Source organism: Eulemur rufifrons, chromosome 7, assembly GCF_041146395.1.
Source record: "Eulemur rufifrons isolate Redbay chromosome 7, OSU_ERuf_1, whole genome shotgun sequence".
Lineage (NCBI taxonomy): Eukaryota > Metazoa > Chordata > Mammalia > Primates > Lemuridae > Eulemur > Eulemur rufifrons.
The window spans coordinates 35,416,387-35,438,024 of NC_090989.1; positions in this window are offsets into that span (position 1 = coordinate 35,416,387).

Sequence of the window (21,638 nt, forward strand, 5' to 3'; positions counted from 1 at the left end):
AATATTCTTAGGTAAGACTATAAAAAGACTATTTCTTAAAATGCATCCATATGAATTTCCCTGTGTTCCTGATCATTGTTGTCATTTTCTGATCACCTGTTTACTCTATCCATTAATTGAGAACATTGGCCTTCTTCCCTCTCCATTTTATGTCTATCATTTTTCTGTGGGAGTACATTTTCTGTGAGAATTAACTCTATTAGCATTTATTACTTTAAAGGTCAAGCTCTCTATTTGTGAGCACTAAATAGCAAGTTCAAACCTTGTTCAACCTCATTTTGCCATAACCTCCCTGTGTATTAGCATCCAATCAGGAGGTAGAAGCTACACAGTAATTTGAAGGGTTTAATATAAAGAATTATTGACTATAACAGGGTATCATAATAATGAGGAACTGGTTAGTAAGACGTAAAGAAACTCTAAAGAACATAGGCATACTCCCAGAGCTAAGTCACTGGAGTGCTTGCTGGCAGAAATTGCTTGAAAACTGTCCTCAGAATTTGCCATAAATCACCCCGCTGGAGTGTTAAGGAAAGCATCTCACAGGGAGATGTATCATCAGAGGGACTCCATTAGGAAAGTGTCAAAGGGGGATTTGCATTTTCAGTTTTATTACCCAGAAAACAAGTGAGATGCCCTAAGTATTCAGGTTACTGAAACTCTTTGTAAATCAACTTGTTGAAAAAACTAAGAGGGCAGAATATGTGATATACTTGAGTATATTGTGAAATACCAACAAGCCAGTACAGAATAATATAATCTGCTTGTCTATACAAGCTCAAAATAAGTCATCAATTTTTCTAGTCAATCAACAAACCAGTCATTTCAATATAGTCAACTGGCATTTAAAAAAACTGTTCATGTTATTCCATCAAAATGATCAAATAGCTATGTCATCTAAACAGGGCATTAGATGACATTTTAAAAATGGTGATTATATAACAAAATATAAAGCTTTCAGGAGACGCCACTCCTCTTAAAGTTTAAAAGTCTGAAAGGAAAAAAATAGAATTGCATTTACTTGACTTTATTACAACTTCCACATTTTTTTTTTTACTCTTTGATTTTAGTTTAGAGTATATTGTTTCATAACTTCAACATATTTGACCCTAGCTTTGATGTGGGAGTTGGTGAGATGAGAAACTTCAAACTGTGATTTTGAAACCCCCAGTTCAAATACTCTGGGGTGATACTGTGAAGAGACTATTCCTTAAAATAAATGATTTGATCTTCAATCAAGAAAAGTGTTAACTTCCTGGAAAGTTTTCAGTTTGCTGTTCTGAAGAACTCAATTTAGCAATTTCATCAACTTTTACTTATCCATGCTATTGGAGAGAAGCAGTGGCATGAATAATCTAAAAGTGCAGTTAATTTTAAAGGAATTTATATGAAGTGATTTTCTGTAGGAGATTTAACTCCCTAGTTGTGTTGTACCTAAGCTAATAATAAAATTAGTTTTTCTTCCTTCAAGGCATAATAATTGGTAGCTAAATAAAATAATGTTTGATAAGGGAGAGCCAGGCACTTTTGTTAGTTATGTGAAAAAATTTCTTAAGCAGTACATATGTATGTGGAGAGTTGAAAATTGTTGACAGTAAAGAAAGCTTTCTGTGTGTGAAAAACTGGAGAATCAGGACAACTGCCCGTACACTGTAACATACTGACAGAACTGCACATATATCCACACTAGTGAGGTGGCTAGACTTTAATAGCCCTCCTTTCCATGAACCAGTGTATTTAACAGCATATTGTAAATTATAAAGCATTATATAAATACATGCTGAAATGGAAGTCATTGGAATGTGGTTTTTTTGTGTGTGATGCAGGGGCTTTTCTTAATTCCCATTAAAGGGAAGTGCCTTTTTAATGTTAATGGTTTTTCCCATGTTTTCACTTTTTCTGTTTCCCATTTACAGCGGTACTTTAATTTCTTATATCAAAGAATGATCCCATCACACTTACTTGTTTCCCAAAGCCCAAGACTGCCAAAGTATAAGGATGAAAAGAAACAGTTTCCTATAAATTAAGAAGAGAAACTCCCTGGATGCAAAGAAGAGAGTATGAGAAAATAGTTTGGGAGAAGTTAGGGAAAGTGAGATATGGAGAGATCACTGAGGAAATTCTAGTTCATAATAAATCAACAGAACACTCAGTTTGCTGAGATAAATAAGACTGGAGGAACTATAGTAGCTGAAGGGAAATGTGGGTTCTAGTAATGAACACCAGCAACAAATGTAACCCACTTGAGAAATTTTTAGAGAGACTGAAGTGTATGTAGGATCAATGTTGTGGGAGATAGGAAGCTGTAGAACTCCATTTAAAAAAGTGGACAGAGAATACTTTCGAAGAAACATTTTAAATACCACTGTTTTCTTACTGACTGACCCTGTATCTTAGCAACTGGGGGAAATATGAATAATATTAGGATAAGAACAAGGCCTTATGCAAGGGTGAAATTGATGGAAACTGGAATGGCTTGACCAGTCCTTCACAGACACTTATTTTTCCACCTCTTCTCCTGGATCACAAACTTTACCACCTGCCAAATTCCAATGTTTCTCAGAGTTATGCTCATGAATGTAGCATAAAAAACATAATGCATGATAACGGAGCTATCACAAATGCACACAGAAAGAACAGATTGTTTATTAGGTAGTGTTGGGAAAATTGGCTCATTATGTGGAGAAAAATAAACTTGGATCTCTTACCTAACTCCACATAGAAAGGTGGACTCCAGATGGTTTAAAAACGTAATGAAAAGTAAAACTATAAAGTCAATAAACAAAAATGTTAAAGACTATTATTGTTACTATGAAACAATGAAACATTTCTTAAACAAGATTTTGAAAGCACTAATCCTGAAACAAAGCAAACCAAAAAAGGATTAAAAAAGAGAGATGACACGCAATCAAGATACCACAAAAAATATATATAAAAGAAGAAAGAATGCATGAAACTAGTAAAGATTAATATTTGCTAAGCAGATATTATACTAAAATATACTGATGACTATAAATCAACTAGAAAAAGATAGTAATCTAAATTTAATTATCATGATGATGATTATTTAGAGTGATTTTTCTAATTTTACAATTTCTTCTACATTTGTTTTTAGGCATATTACTTTAATGGAAAAGTTTTTCTTCTCCCATACTTTTATTTATTTATGTCAGTGTGGACTTGTGGATTTCTATTTTATTCAATGTGATATAAATGTGAGTGGGGGTGTGTGCGCTTGTGTACACATACTATTATGATCATTATTTATTTTGACACTCAAATTACTAAATTTGGCCAGTGACCAGTTTAGCTTCTTTAAATTGGCTTCTATGTCCTTGTGATATACTCTTTTAATTCTTAAGAATATTTTCTTGCTTTCTTTTGCAAAAAAATGTTCTAGGCTCATCTGCTTTTTTCCTTGATTCAGTCCTGGGATCAACTATTTCTCCAAGGAATTATGGTTCCTTTTAGCAGAGAATGTTTATAGACCAAGGTCTGAGTTTTGATATTCTCATTTCTACTGGGAATTTTCTGGTCCCAGTCTCTGTCAATGGATGAAGTTAGAAAATATATGTATATGTATTCATATATATGAGTATACACACATAGATGCACACACACAGTTTTGTATACACCATTATTTCTATATCTATAAGTTCACATCTATAATTCAAAGTTCAATTTCATACTGCAGGATTCATTCTAGCATATGCAATTTTCAAATTTGAATATCTTTGCTCCAAGTATGAAATCTGGCTTCAATTATCCTCAATATATTTACTTAATCTTCCTCTATCTAACCAATCTCTGAAATTTACTGTGCTACTGCCTCATTTATTTCTGTTTAATGGCTTTTTGACTAATTAGGAAGGAAGAAAGGGAGGGAGGAAGGGAAGAAGGAAGGAGTTAGATGACTTTTGATGAAAGCATCTATCAATGTAAACGTCATCCCAATTAAGAAAATTTATCTCATCTCAATAAGTTCTGCCATGCTCCTTTTCAGTAAACCCTTCATTCCAGTTCAATCACTGTTTGGATTTCTATCAGCATAGCCTAGTTTTACCTGTTCTAGGAATTAATTTCAATTGTATCACACAGTATGTATTTCTCTGTGTTTGGGTTAGCTCTTTTCTGAACAAAATTATTTTAAGATTCGTTATGTTGTTGTAGGTATCATGGCATCATTCCTTATAATTCTGAGTTATAATAAATTTTTATGACTATATCACAATTTCTTCATTCATGGACAATTAGATTATTTTCAGTTTTTGTCTATTGGGGAAAAAGCTGTCATAGACATTTCTACAAGTCTTTTGCCTAAATATATTTTCACTTTTCTTGAATAAATACCTGGAGTATAATGGTGGGTCATAGGATAGGGGTATTTTCATTTTATTAGAAACCTGGACATTGTTTTTAAAAGTGGTTGTACCATTTTACACTGCCATCAAATATACCTGATGACACTTTCATGTGAAATGATACATTTCAGTATCAAGATATAGATGTCCATTGTCACAAATACATTCATTTTAATTAATTATTTCTAAAATATGTACTTAATATTACTTAGAACCTTATAGGAATATTCATTTAAATATCATTTCTTCACAGAGTAAAGATCAGACCTTTGGTGATTGAAAACTGAAAGGTGCAGCAGATTTGTGTGCTGAACTATTGAGTAGACACAAAGTGACTTAATCAGTACAATGTCATAATCACCAAAAGGTTTATGCCTCTCTATCTCTCTGTGTCTCTGTGTCTCTGTCTCTGTATCTCTCTCTCTCTCTCTCAGTTTCTCTCTCTCTCTATCTCAGTCTTTCTCACTGTCTTTACCACAGTTTCTGTTGCTCTCTCTCCCCATGTATCTAATGAGGACAAATAAGTGACCAAAGTATTTCATTTGGAAAAAATATTAAAAATAAATATAATAACTTAATAAATGACCTAATCTCACATTTTAATAGTATATAAAGGTTTACCCTTTTCCTTCACAGTACTAATTTCTCCTTGCCTCAATAATTCTTTTTATAGTCTAATAGAGCATTATATAACATAATACCACATTGAAAAGTTCAATTTTCTTCACATATTCACCTGAGCCCTAATTAATTGATTTGAAACAGTGTTAAGAAAAACCTTTCTTTCTGATGGGGCATAAACTATAAACTCATTTTTCTATAATTGATAAGATTTTAATAATGCTTTTTATAGAATTATAAATTGATTTCATAGAATTAATATGTATATGTTTTACTTTTGTTTGTCTCACTGCACATCACAAATTTAACATAACAGGAAGCCATTATAATAAAAGAGCAGAAGAATTAGATGTTATAAAAGTTCTCATAAAATAGCAATATTTGAAAATTAAATTTTAAATATAATTGTGAATTTTTTAGTGCTCTAAGGCATTATATATTATTAAACAGGGAAATAGCCTCAAGCATGTAAATTCTGATAATGAAGATGTATTTAAAATAAATACTTTAAAACTATACTTTCTCTTAGTAATTGTACACAGCATTAATAAAAGAAAAAGAATTAAATATAAATATGCTTAAATGGTGGTCTGGTTATGTGCATGTTAAATTAGAACTGATTTGTTTTCTATTATAAACATTTAAAGCAATATTTAAGCCTTACATATTCTTTTAAAAACTTTAAAATTCATGATTTTAAAATATACATTCGTATAAACCTATTGATCTGTACTTACATTAGAACAAGAACTTGTATAGAGTGAAGAGTATAGAAGTAATTTTGGCATACTTTGCTCAGTGAGCAATGCACACTAGCCTTACCATAATAGCCAATGAAAGTATCTTTAGATAAAATCTCATTTAATTGGGAAAAATACCCTCCTTTTTGTTTTACTAGGAAGCATATGATGGCAACAATTGCTAGCCTTTGTCTTTTATGCTTTTACAATAACTAAACTAAATTTTAGCAATATATCTGATATAATACAGACCAAGTATTTCTACTATAGTTGTAATATTTATTAGGCCAAACTAATAAGATAGTATGTAAGACCAAATACTATAATGAAGAAGAAACATAAATATCTGTATGTTAATTTTTATGACTACCCAGAAAGAAAATAATGTAGATTATGAGATTAGAGCAGATAGCTCATATTCTCCTTGTTCTTCTATGTTTTTTCATAGTTTACAATATAGTTCTCAGATATTAGTTTCACTGTGCATATACAAAGCACAGATTAAAAAATTAATGAAGAAAGGCTTTAAATTCCAATATATGGACTCAACCTAACTGCCCATCAATTGATGAGTGGATAAAGAAAATATGTTATGTACATATCATGGAATACTACTCAGCCATAAAAAAGGAATGAAATAATTTATTTGGCAGCAACTTGGATGGAACTGGAGAACATTATCCTAAGTGGACTATCTTAGGAATGGAAAAACAAACACCACATGTTCTCACTAATAAGCGGAAGCTAAACAATGGGTACACACAGTCATGAAGTGGTGTAAAGGAAATTGGAAAATAAGAAGGTGGAGAGTGAGATGGGGGTGAGGGATAAAAATGTACTTACAGGGTAAAATATATACTATTCTGATGATGGCCACACTAAAAGCCCTGCCTTTAGCATTATACAATTCATCCATGTAACAAAAATACTTTTACCTCCTTAATATTTTGAAATAAACATTAAAAAATACTGAATAGTGGACCAACTCTGGAAGAACAACATTACCTATTTAGTTCATTCATAGGGATACAGTTAAAATTATCAAAAAATGCTAATGTTATAAGATTTAAGATATACTGTATACATTACAACATAGTAAAGCATCTGGATGATTTAATTATATTTCAATGGAATAAAAACATTTATTACTAAAAAGATATTATTTTTCTCTGAAATATAATATGACAAACAAATGATAGTATTATTTTCCTAAAAGAAAAATGTAAGTAGGCGAGGAGGGAGAACTGGGAAATTTAAGTATATTTTGGTAATATTAACATGAATTGATAGTAAATATTTAGAAACTCATAGGCCAATATTTTTAAAATAAATTTTCATTTTTAATCCATATTTTGCAAAAAATATTACAACTGAATCAACATAAGACTATAAAGTATAAAATATATTTTGACAAAATTTTTTGGTTATACTGAAATAAAAATATACATCAAGTATTTTTGAATAAGCTAAAATTTTCCACAGTTAAAGATGTGCTTTTTGACGTATTTTCAAAATATTTACTGGTAGGTTTTAAATTATGATATTAAATGGGTGATGTAACATTTTTTAAACACTTATGTTTAAATATTTTATAATGACACTTCATATTTAAATTTACATTAAAAAATGTTAGAAGTCAAGTGAAAAATATATGAAAGAGAATAAGCTATTCTCAAATAATTTTAGTGGAGAACACAAGCTAAAAGGCACATATTCATGATTCTATTTCCATTTTATAAATGAGGGCTCTAAAGCAGCTAAATAACTATTAAATACTGAAAATGTAAAAATCCAAACAGTGATTCAAAGACAAATTATATTTATTTTCACCATACTACATTTTAATAACATATTTTATATGATGAAAACATGTGGGTGATCAAATGCATCTAAAAATATAGAATTGCGTATGCTAGTTTCTGAAATTTATAACACCATGATGGATTCAAATAGATCACTATACTTTGGATCATGCATGGATGTCTGTGTATATATGTATTGGTTACCACTTTACACATGGTATAAAGTTGGAATCTTTCTTAGATACTATTTTTTATAGAGAAACTGAGGATCAAGATGAAAGGTACGGTTCTCCTTTATTAAATCATTCATTCTTTATGTGTTTAACCAAGTTAGACTCTAGGACTGCAGGTTACCAGTTCGTTTTTCTATCAATTCTATAAAACTTTATGTTGCAGAAAATTAAATTAATCACATTCCAAAGGTGAAAAATATTTCGTTTAGCTCCTACTGGAACTTTATAGTTTGTAATATTCTCCTATAGGTAATAACTATATTAATAGAATTGGAAAAATGGGGAGAGGAACTAAATCTCTAAAAAATGTATATTCTTGAAGGTAGCCAAGTTAGTCAAATGTAACAGACAAGAGTTTGTGTGTACTATAAAGGCCATTTGTCAAAGCAGAGCTTGTGTGTAGAATACAGAGAATATTTGCTATAGATAGTGGAAATAGACATCACATTCAAATAACAGGAAAAAATAAGAAGCCAGGAAATAGAGTCAGCAAATATAGAGAACTCTTTCAACAGTCTTGGCAGTGCCTTCTATAAAGATAGAAATGATGAGTATTAGCATTAAGAAATCAGGATTTATATTTTGATTCTGATAATTAATACTGATATGATTTGAGACAAGTCACAAACTATTGAAAGCTCAGATTCTCAAGATACCAATTGAAAGTGAGAATATCTACCTCATGGGATTATTGTAAGCATTATAAGAAAATAACTATTATAGCTAATTTAGCATACAGCTTATTGCATAGTAAATGCATAATACATGAAATATATAACAATGAATAAATTCATACAATGTAAGAAATCATTAAATTCTAGTTATATTTTACACAATAATTTTAACTACAGAATGTGCCTAAAAGTAATTTGTAAGTTTGTTGGAGGAATTAATTCAAATTGAAATTATTGTGAGCATTGTAATTCATTGTTTAATTTCATCAAGATAAACAAAACGTAGCTTTTCATTTTAGATAGAAGGATCAAATAAAAATTCCTCATTTAATGAAAGGCAACATAAGAGTTTCTATTTTTCAATTCAAAGCTACATATTTAGGATTTAAAATGTTAAGTTGGATCAACATAAATATTTCTTCAAGAATGTCTCCAAATCTACAAGGATTCAAACATCTAACAGAAATTATGATTGCCAGAAATAATCTTAACAATCCCCCCAGCCCCACCTCTCCTGCTTTTCCTTTGCAGTTAATTCAGAGGTATTACATAGGAATTCAGTGAAACATCTCTAATTTTTTTTCCTTCTTATAAGTCACCAAAAATACTTTATTTGAAACCATTAAGATCAAGTTAGTCACCAAAAAAGTAGTTAACTTTTTCATTTTTTAACTACATTGGGTGATAAACCTAAGAATATAATTATATTCACCATTTGACTCTAATTTAGAACAAGACCTAGTTTTAAATCTAGTGTTATCAAATTCAGATAACTTCCTCTATCTCTCAGCAAAAAAATCTTTTTTGTCATCACTGTGTTTTTATTTTGTTGTGTTAACATGACTCAAGTGAGACATTGTTTCCTTTATATCTATTTATACATTTAGGATTTATGCAGCTTTTTTCAGCATATTACAAATTATAAGAAGACGTAACAGAGTTCTGAGTAACTGAACAAAACTACCTAAAAACTGTAAACACATGTGGATATCCCTCTTCTCTGAAAACTGATGTACAGTTACTTTCTCGTAGCATCAGAATAAAAAGGGCAACATTATTGAGCAGTAAAAAAATCATTGGTTGTAAGGAGTTTGGGGGAGATAGGAGAGGATGAATTGGTGGAACACAGTGGATTTTTAGGACAGTTAAACTATTCTTTATGATACTGTAATAATGAATACATGTAATTATATAAATTAGGAAAAATAAATATATTAGGCAAAACTTGTAGAATGTTCCAACACAAGCATGAACCCTGATATATACTATGAACTTTAGTTAATAAGAATGTATCGATTTGGCTTATCAATTGTAACAAATGCACCACAATAATGTAAGATGTTAATACAGAAAACGGTGTTGTGGGGTAGAGGATGAGGGAAAGGGAGTGACGGTGTTTGGAAACTGTACTTTCCACTCAAATGTTCTATAAACCTAAAAATGCTCTAACAATAAAGTCTTTTAATTTAAAAATGAAAAAAGCTTGAGTAAAGCTATGATTAATTGATTCAGGATGGTTTTTGTTCAGTAATTAAATTCAAAAAGGATCTGTCAATATCATTTGCTTTCAATTGTCATATTAAATCAAAGATAATGGGTATAGGTGTGTTGAGTGATGTATGAAAGAATGCTACTTAGTGAAAAAATTCAAATACAAATGTATTCAGTGGCTAACTAAAAATAAGCAAGTGTGATAATAAAATGAGAGTAATCGATTGCCTTTAGGATGTTGAAAAATCAAACAAGTCTACTAATGATTTAGATGTTCCATTTGAAACTTTGAAATTATTCCCAATACATACTTCATAAAATATAGAGTCATGAGGCATAGACAATGTCACAGAGTAATATAGAAACAGATACCAAATGAGCTAAAACTTCATAAAAAAATAATAGCAAAGAAAACGTTAATAATTTTATAAAATATTAAATGCAATTTATCATTCTGAAACTATATAATTATGGAGAATTTAACATATTCCATAGTATTTGCCATATTTGATTTTGAAGTTCTCAAAAAAATATATGTTCACATTTATAGATTCTTTATTTGTAAGTAGCAACTAAGTAAATATTTGTATTTTTCACAAACAGATGAGGTTTCCACTTTACTTAAGAAAATAATTTAAAAAGGAAAAGATATACACATAAAACTAAAATGTTAAATAAAAATATCCACCTACTCAGAAGTATGATTCAAAAACTCAAGCCCAGATCATAAACAATGAAAGAACATTTTAAATATAATATATAATGTTCTAAAATTCTGGAGATCTTTATGAACTTATGGACAAACCCAGCATAAATAAGTAAATATTTTATCATTTAGAAAATTGTGTATTTAATTCAAGTTATAATTCTGTAACTCAGCAGTGGGGAACCTTTTCATGTTGAAAGGCTGCATTAATTTAGCTATAATCAAATAAGGCTGCACTCAAGAAACTTCAATTAGATTACTTAAAAATGTACATTTATTTTGTAAAAATCTAACCACTATGTACTTAATAATTTGAAAAAAAATAAACACTTTATTAAATTTAAAGTTAACTAACATTTTAATGACTTTTTTGTGTCTGCTTTTTGTTGGGAAGCATTTAAATATTTGGTTACAGCATGAAGGTCCACAGTTTCAGTTGATCCTCTAGATGGGTATTAGTCATTTGTGACCTTAAGGGTTTCTTGATTTGGGTTGGGAAGGAGAATGTACATTCTCAGCAATAAGTGGTTGAAAAGAAAGAAAGCATTTGGGGGGCATGTTGCTGAATGTGTGGATATTCTACTGCATTTTTCCATATTTCAATTGGATTTTAGCATCAAACAATGACTTAAAAATGCCATCTACTGAAAGCTCAATCAATTCCATCCATAATTGTTAAAATTCCTTCAACAGCATTTGTGTGCAGTATGGTGTACATGAAATAGTTGTACATAATTAAACATTAAATAAGTGGAACATAAACATCAGGAATTTTAACAATATCACCACTGTCAACAAAATCCAAATCACTGGAACCTCTTTAGTAATGGAAGATCTGGAAAAACTGGGTATACGTTCCAAAAGAAATTAAACAGCTAAAGAGAAGTAGGAACCACTTCTCCACCATTTTATATTTTCCCCTCAGTTATATTTTAGTGTCACTTGCCATTATTGCCCATGTGATTACACATTAAAGTAATAGGACTCAAAAAGCAAGTTAAATGTCTCTAATATCAATGTTTCTAATAATAATGAGAATATGAAGATCAACTCTGAGGCTATGTATTTAAAACATTTTGTGGAAGTAAAAATCTTTCTACCTGTTTAACATGCAAATTGCTTAATTTCCTTAATATATGATACCAACATTATCCCTATAGGCATGTGAGTTTAGAAGTCTGAACTTACATAATTACTGATAGAAAATTGGCTTATTATCTTATTATCATAGAATATATAGATATGAACAGTGATTATAGTAATATATTCATCACACATAAAATATTTACTGAATTGCATCAGATAAGGTAAAAAAATATACTGATGCCTTCGGTGTCAACAAATGTATAAATTGCAACTTACTTTAAAATAAAGCTCATTCTTTAGTTAAAAAAAGTATTAGATAGTAAAGCAATAAACCGTATAAGTATTTTAGCCTGATTCATCATAAAGAATTTCCTTGCAACCTATAAGAAATTTACAAAACATCAAAATTTAAAAACCATGCTGAGAATATTTTACAGGAAATCATGCCTTCAAGAAAATGAAATGCATGATTTAACAGTAGTTTCATAAATAATTGAACATAAGATGTTGACTTGTGAATCAAAAGTTTGGTTAAGTAATGAATCAAAAATTTGTTTATTTTAAGAATTAAAGCTGGATTTGATAGTATTAATTACATATACTCCAAACATTTCTGTGGAATAGGAATATTTAGCTACATAAATAAATGATAGATAGACAAATCACTTAGTATTTTCCAGAATCTATTTTTCTTGACTATTGATTATTTTGGCAGATTTAACAGCAACAAACTTTGACAAATCTTAATGAAGGCATTATAATGTATCAGATTTTTTAAAAATAAATGAATTGGGGGTATTTTTGTTAAATGCACACTTTCCTTTTCATTTCTTCACATGTGGTTAGTCAAATCCTTGACTAATCTAGGATTAAAAGAATATCACATTGTCCCTTCCACCAAAATCATGGCATTTTTGTTTGTGATATCTCTGGGCATAATTCAACATGATGTGGAGTAAATTCTTATTCAGAATTCCTTTCTAATATTCAATAAAATAAAACACGTTATTTGAAACTTACTGAAAGTATTATATTTACCTAAATTGAGCCTATTTCAATTTATGTATATATACATAGTCATAAATATAATTTCAAAAGTTGGTTAGGAAAATAAGCAAGAAAAATAAATATATATTTTAAGAACTTACCAGTTCATTTTACAGAAATATAAAAAAAATTCTACATTTGTATGGAACCAAAAGAGCCTGAATAGCCAAAGCAGCCTTGAGCACAAAGAACAGAGCTGTAATGTTCACATTACCTGATTTCAAAATATAGTACAAAGCTATATTAATCAAATCAGCATAGTATTGAACCAAAAAATACTTAAGATACATAGACCAATGGAATCCAGAATAAAGAACCCAGAAATAAATACACATATTTACAGCCAACTTATTTTGAACAAAGTTTCCAAGAACATACATTGGGAAAAGGATACCCTCTTTAATAAATGGTTCTGGGAAAATAGGATATCCATATGCAAAATGATTAAAATTGACCTCTCCCTCACCACATGCAAAAATCAACTTAAGGTGGATTAAAAACTTATAAGTAAGACTTGAAATATAAAACTACTAGAAGAAAACATAGAGGAAACACTTCAGTACATCAGTCTAAGGCAAAGATTTTTATGGATAAGACCTCAAAAGCACAGGCAACAAAAACAAAAATAGACAATGTGGACTATATTACACTAAAAAGCTTCTACACAGCAAAGGAAACAACAGACTAAAGAGAAAACCTGTTGAATGGAAGAAAATATTAGCAAATTATTCATCTGAAAAGGAACTGATAGAATATACAAGATACTAAAACAATTCAACAATAAAAAAAAATAATACCATTAAAAATGGGCAAAGGACATTAATAGACATTTCTCAAAAGAAGACATTGGCCAAGAAACATATGAAAAAAAAAATGCTTCCCATCACTAATCATCAGGATGTTGTAAATCAATACCATGATGAGATATTATCTTACCCTAGTTAAAATAGCTATTATTAAAAAGGCAAAAAAATATAATAATAACAACAGATAAACTGGCAATCCAAGGAAAAGAGAACTCTTAAACACTATTGTTAGAAATTCAAATTAGTACAGCCATTATGCAAAATAATATGGAAATTTATCAAAAAACTAAAATTAGAACCACCATACAATCTAGCAAACCCACTACTGGGTATTTAAGCCAAAGGAAAATAAATTAGTACATCAAAGGGTTACCTGAATCCTCATGTTTATTGCAGCATTATTTACAATAGCAAAGATATGCAATCAACCAATGTGTCCATCAATGAACAAATGAATAAGGAAAATATGATATACATACACAATGGAATACTACTCTGTGATAAAAAGAATGAAATCATGTCATTTGCTGCAACATGGATAAAAGTGGAGGTCATTATGTTAAGTGAAATAAACCAGGTACAGAAAGACAAGTTTTGCATGTCCTCACTCGTACGTGGGAGATAAAAATTTGATCTAATGGAGATAGAGAGTAGAATGATACATATCAGAGGCTGGGAAGAGTGTGCAGGTGGGTGAGGTGATAAAGAGAGATTCATTAATGTATACAACTAACACATTCTTCTGTCTGTGAAGATAGAAGAAATAAGAAGAAATAAGTACTTCTTATTTAGAAGACAAATAGAAGAAATAAGTACTAATATTTGACAGAAGGGTAGGATGACTGTAGCTAACAACAATGTATTATGTATTTCAAAATAGTTGGAGAGAGGACTTCAAATATTCACAACATAAAGAAAGGATAAATATTCTAGGTGACACCCCAAATACACCAACTTGATCATTACACAGTATATGTATGTAATAAACTATCATATGTAACCTACAAATATGTACTAATATTATGTATCTATAAAAATCTACCTGTCTCTTATTTATTTTAAAATCATATGAATATTGAAAATATAACTGATAATTTTATTAACATTTATAAACTGAAAAGAAATTTACATTAAGGCTTTGCCTTTCAAATTTTTGTAAGTTATAAGTACAATCATTAGTATTGCTAAAAAATAGATGCTGTCAAAAGAAATAAATTTTTCATTGTTAGTATTTCATATTATATTTATAAACACTAATCAAGTACTACTTTGGACACTTTTCTGTTAGTCACTACTGAGTTTATTCTACATTTTCTCCATTTACTCTCCTAGAAGTTCTGACTACAACAGAAGATAAGTTTTCCTCCCACTCTATTTTAGTAAATATGAGTAGAATTTTAAAATTTTTTCAAATCAGGTGTGAAGTAAAATTGTTAAATATATTAATAGAAGGAAAATCACCAAAAAGTGAAAAATTTCTGAAATGGATAAAATTAAAAGAAGAAAATAAAATATATCATTTATAATTAGCTGCACTTTTATTTTTAAGAAAGATAAGCTATATTAGGCTCACAGAATATTTAAAATGGGTACAAATTTACAGGAAAAATTACTAATAAATTAATGAAAATAAGCTGGAGCTAAAAGAAAAAAGAAACGAAAACACACAAAGTATATATGCAAGTGAGAATATATGAGAATTAGAATTTATATATTTGAAAATCCAAATAAAGGCACAAAATCATGTACATATCTATTTAAAATTTACATATACATTCATAAATATATTTGTATTTTTTCTGTACATATATACAAGTTCACTCACTTATAGTCTTGTGTGAGGCTTGTGAATCATACATAGACTGTATTTATAGTTTTAAAAGTAATTTTAAAGATTTAGAATAGTACTTTATACCAAATAATTCATTGATTTATGTAAAGTTAATAATGGAAACATATATAGTCTCATGCATATTTACTCAGCCTCTAAATTGTGAAAAAAAAATAACCCAAATGTTTAAAAATTGGTTAAGTTTGACACTAACCATATCTCCAGAATTAAATGGTGTAAAAAAGAGTCTCTAAGAGACTCCAAGATTTCAAAGTGACTTGAATCCTTCTTAGTTGTTTGAAAAGTCTAGTTTATTTCAAGAAATATATTTCATGAAAGAAGAGTTTTTTTCCTAAGAAAATTATTGGGTAAGTGACACATATTATATCACACAGTGCATGCTATTATGTAGACATTATATGGCAAAACAATATAGGACTCAATCAAGTTAAAAAATATTTTAATACATTTTATTATTGAAATTTTGAAATAAAATATTTATATACAGTAATTATGTTAAGCAGTGATTTAATAAACATAATGCAATTGAGTACATTGGCAAGAGGAAAATCGAAAGTATTCTCTTTCCTTTATACAGCATTTGATATGCGGGTTTTTTACTACTTTAATCAGATAGTTCTAACAATGAAAAATTTTCTTATCTTTTTCAATTTGTGAGTCTTTGTAATTTAATCTTCTTAAATTGAATGATCTCACAGTGCTGATATAACCTTAAAAAATTGGAGAATATTTAAGACACATTAATCTGATTCATATGTGTAATTTGATTTTTCTAGATAGGTCAAATGTAATTGGTTTAAAGATTGTTTTCTGTATAGTAGCTCAAGTCTTTCCTGTATTACTATCTGAATGTCAATACACAGAATATGAAATTTGAAGGATTCTTCAATTTTGTATTTCTAAAGCAAAAAGACCTGAGGCTTGAGAGAAAAATAATAATCAGTACAATAAAGTCATTTAAAAATGCTACCAATTTGAGGGTATGAATTTTATTTATGAGAAATATCCTCCTTTTTTTTTTTATGTTTTTTTTTATTTTTATTTATTTTTTTTTCAATTTAATTTTACAGAATCAAAGAGTCTAACAGTATATCTTGTTAGATACAGTATGTCCTCATAATGTATACATTATTTCTTGTACAATGATATGAAATAATATGGGAAATATTCATGATAAATTATTAAGTGAACAGTGCAAGTTAAAAACAATAGTTTCATATTTTTTTCCCCACCCCCCCTTTCCCGAGTCAGCACCTTCAAGTGTAACCACTCCCCAAACGGTGCGCAATGCACTCATTGTGTAGGCATACCCCCCATCCCCTCCCCCACCCCCCACCTCAGTCTGATGTCCAATTGGTGTCATTCCCAGATTTGTATTTAGGTGATGATCAGGGAAACCAATTTTCTGGTGAGTACATGTGATGCTTGTTTTTCCATACTTGGGATACTTCACTTAATAGAATGGGTTCCAACTCTCACCAGGAGAACCATAGAGATGTCGTATCTTCATCATTCCTTATAGCTGAGTAATATTCCATGGTATACATATACCACAGTTTACTAATCCAATCATGTATTGATGGGCATTTGGGTTGTTTCCACATCTTTGCTATTGTGAATTGTGCTGCTATAAACATTTGGGTACACGTGCCTTTGTTACAGAATGACCTTTTTTCCTTTGGGTATATGCCCAGTAATGGGATTGCTGGGTCAAATGGCAGGTCTACTTGAATCTGTTTAAGATACCTCCATAATGCTTTCCACAGGGGTTGCACTAGTTTGCAGTCCCACCAGCAGTGTATTAGTGTTCCTGTCTCTCCACATCCACGCCAACATGTGTTGTTTTGGGTTTTTTTGATAAAGGCCATTCTCACTGGGGTTAAGTGATATCTCATTGTGGTTTTGATTTGCATTTCCCTGATGATTAGAGATGTTGAACACTTTTTCATATGTTTGTTAGCCATTTTTATATCTTCTTTTGAAAAATTTCTATTCATGTCCTTTGCCCACTTTTTGATAGGGTTGCTTGATTTTTTCTTGCTGATTTTCCTGAGTTCTAAATAGATTCTTGTTATCAGTCCTTTATCTGATGTGTAGTATGCAAAAATTTTTTCCCATTCTGTAGGTGGTCTGTTTATTCTCTGGACTGTTTCTTTGGCTGTGCAGAAGCTTTTTAATTTAATCATGTCCCATTCATTTATTTTTGTTGCTGCTGTGATTGCCTTGGGGGTCTTAGAAATATCCTCCTTATCTAGTAGGTAATGATTTTGAACAATGTTTTCTAACCTCAATATTAAATTTAACTCATCAATTGAATTTCACATATTTGAAAAATAGAATGTCATTCATTTATTTTTGTATAACTCAACTTGCATAATTTTTTCTCCTGTTAAGCAATCATTATCTTAACCAGTGCAAACAAATAGTCAACACATTTCTTCAGTTATTTAAAATCAGATTTTAGAAAACACTAGTAAATTTTACCAAATTTGATCTGTAAAAATGTATATCTCATTTTAATTTACATAATTACATATAAATTATTTCTTATATATTTTTAAATTGGTGTAGAAAATCATTTACTGATGAGAAGAATGTATATTTGGCTTTATTTGGGTGGAATGTTCTGAGAGGTCTGTTAGAGCCATTTGTTCAAGAGTTTTGTTTAAGTCCATTATTTCTTTGCTTGTTTTTTGTTTGGAGGATCTGCCCATTTCAGACAGTGGAGTGTTGAAATCCCCCGCTACCATGGCATTACTTGTTTATCATGTTATTTAATTGGTACAAAGTTTGCTTTATATATCTGGGTGCTCCTGTGTTGGGTGCATAGATATTAAGAATTAAGTCTTCTTGTTGGATTTTTCCTTTCACCATTATATAGTGACCATCTTTGTCTTTCTTTACTTTTGCTATTTTAAAATTTATTCTGTCTGAAATCAGAATTGCTACCCCTGCTCTCTTTTGGTTTCCATTTGCCTGAATATTTATTTTCCAGCCCTTGACCTTGAATTTGAATGCATCTTTCTGTGTTAGATGTGTTTCCTGGAGACAGCAGATACTTGGCTTATAATGTTTTATCCACTCAGCCAGTCTATGTCTCTTCAAAGGACAATTCAAGCCATTCACATTTATTGAGAGGATTGACTCTGTTCAGTTTATTGGGTAAGTACTTATTATTTCATTTTACCTCTAGAGCCATTGTGGAATTGGGGTTCTGGGCTTTAACTCTTGAGTGTTTTTAATTTGGTAAGTGTCTATTGTGCTGTCCAGTGTATAGTGCAGGTCTGAGTACTTCCTGCAGAGCAGGTCTGGTCTTCACAAATTTCAGTGGTGATTGCATGTCTGGGATAGTCTTTATTTCTCCCTCATAGATGAAGCTCAGTTTTGCCAGTTTTGCTGGGTAAAGAATTCTTGGTTGGCCATCGTTCTTTTTAAGAAGATTGAGGATGGGTCCCAGTTCCTTCTGGCTTATAGGGTTTCATTTGAGAAGTCTGCAGTTAGTCTGATAGGTTTTCCTTTATAAGTTATCCGTTGTTTTTGTCTTACTGTGCAAAGGATTTCCTTTTTCATGTTTACTTTGTCCAGTCTGATAATTATGTGACGTGGTGTTTGCCTCTTCACATTGAGTCTCCCAGGAGTTCTGTGTGCTTCCTTGTGTCTGGATATCTAGGTTTCTGGTCAAGCCAGGCATATTTTCCTCCAGTATTCCAAGAAATAGATTTTCCAGTCCTTGTGTATTTTCTTCTTCTTTCTCTGGGATACCTATAATTCTTATATTTGGTTTCTTTACATAATCCCACATTTCTTGTATGTTTTATTCTTCTCTCTTGTGTCTGTGTTCTTTTTCTTCATCTGATTTGTTTACCACATAGGCATTATCTTCAAGCTCTGAGATTCTCTCCTTTGCATGATCCATTCTATTTTTAAGGCATTCCACTGTGTTTTGAAGTTACTTGAATGCCTCCTTCATTTCCAGGATTTCTGTTTGTTTTTTTCATAGTATTTCAGTTTCTTTAGAGAATTTTTTATTCATTTCCTGTATTGTTCTCATGGTTTCTTTGTGTCGGGTTTCTATTTTCTCTTCAATTCCATTGCGTCCCCTTACAATCCATATTCGGAACTCTTCCTCCATCAATTTAATCATTTCATTTAAATTTATATCTGATTTTTAGTGTCTCATGATTTCTTTTGGGGGCCACTTTTCTCTCTGCTCTTCCGTATTCCCTGTGTTCTTTCTCTGGTTCTTTTTCATCAGGGTAATTTATTGAGAACTGGGAGTGCTAGGACTGGTTTGTGCCCTTTACTTCAAGCCCTCAAGCACCGTTCCTTAACAGTAATGGGAGGAGGCCCGCTTGTCTTTTATTGCCTTAGAGATATTTTGGCAAGTTGGGTTACCTCTGACCTGTTGTCTTCACCTCTTGCCAGTGGAAATTAGTGAGTTTGGTTCCCCAGCTTAAGCTCCCATGTCATGAATCGCACCTGTGTTTATAACTCCATGGCCCTCTAATAGCTTGAGGCGGAGGGCACCGTGTTGTGCTGCAGGGTTCCCCTCTCTGTCATTGGTTGTGGATTGTGTCCAGAAGTCAGTTATTGATGTAATCTGATGCCTCTGTGTTGGTTTCTGATCCCTGGGTGAGGAATACTAATGCCCTGATCTTCAGGGAGGATCTTGCCACTCCTGAGGGTTATTTAGACCCTATTCCCCCTTAAAGTGGTGGTAGGAGCAAGGCAGATCCCAGCTGCTGCCTACCAGCCTGGATGTGCATGTGCTTCTATGGTTGCTTTCTCTGCCACTAGGGGGAGCCGCTAATATGTTATTCAGAGTTCTTCCATCACACTTAGGGGTTTGCTCCTGATGGGAGGGGTTACTTGGTGTACCTGCTGTGGCCTCTGGCCAGGGTTTTTCTTCCCTGACCACAAACTCTACTGTTGGCAGACAACTCAACATGGAGAGCAGGCTCCAGAGTTATGATCCTACTAGATGACCTGAGCTTGTCTGACAGGCCGAATCACTGGGCTGTCAACTATTGATCTGTGCCAAGGCCCTGCATATTCACGCCAGTCACACAGGGAAAGTGGCTTTTCTTGCCTCTCCCTACCTCCAGGGGTGGAGCCCACCACTTAAGGTGCAAAAGTCGCTGTGCTAGGGGGAGGGGTGATACCTGAGACCAACCGGTGCCTCAGTGCCTGAGAATCCCACAAGTGGTAGCCTCCCATGACTGGGGAGGCACTCAATATTGGTCCATGGAAACAGGCCACACTAGCTGACAATAGGTTGTGGAAGGGTTGAGCCTGTGGCAGGAGTCCCCAGGCCGGAGGAAGGGTGCTGCCTGAAACTGTAGCACACCACAGCATGTGGGTTGTGGACCCCAAAAATGGCAGCCACCCACCTGCAGAGCTCTAGTGCAGGGGGTGACTGTTCAGGAGTTGGTGGATGCTGGATAGGGGAGCTGAGTCAACAGGACAACCGTTGTCTTTTGTGTGTCACCCTCCTGCAATCTCACACCTATCCAGAAGGAGGTCTTGCTCTTTCTGCCTTGAGTCAGCCTAATCATTCCCAGTGATTTCTAGGGTAGAGGCCCCTTTTCAGTGTTCACCTCTGTTGTTCTGGTCCTGCTGACCACCAGAGGTGAGGTGCCTGTCTCCTAACTCCCTGGACCAGTAGCTCAAACCAGTCCCTCACCAGCCCAATGCACTCCTAGCACAGAGGCCCGGGAGTTCAAGATGCTTCCTGCTATTGTCCCCTCTCCACAGATCCCAACATCTCCTGCCACAATTTTGCACTGACTGCAGGTAGGTCCCTGTCTGAGTGGGTGTGGAGGTCAATGGGGAAACAGGATGCTCTCCTGTGGGTCAGATCCCACTGTACTTACTGGCCAGGAGGGTGCAGCTGTCCCACGCTCTATTCTCTACTGTTTATCTCGCACTCTCCAAACTTCGCAATCCTGTCTCCCATTCACATTTCTTTTTTTTTCCTGTGTTGTGTGTTCCATTCTGTTTCTCTGCAGTTTCACAACACTGTTCTTGTGGGGGAGCAATCCACTCATGTGTAGCAGACTGAGTTCACCTCTTTCTCTGGGAGCAGGGATCCAGGGAGTCACCATTACTTAGCCATTTATCCTGTATAATGTAATATCTTCAACAAATAAATATGTTTTACAATATGTTTTCAGTCTTGAGTAAAAGCAAAGGAAATCACTCTATGACTTATTAGAGTCC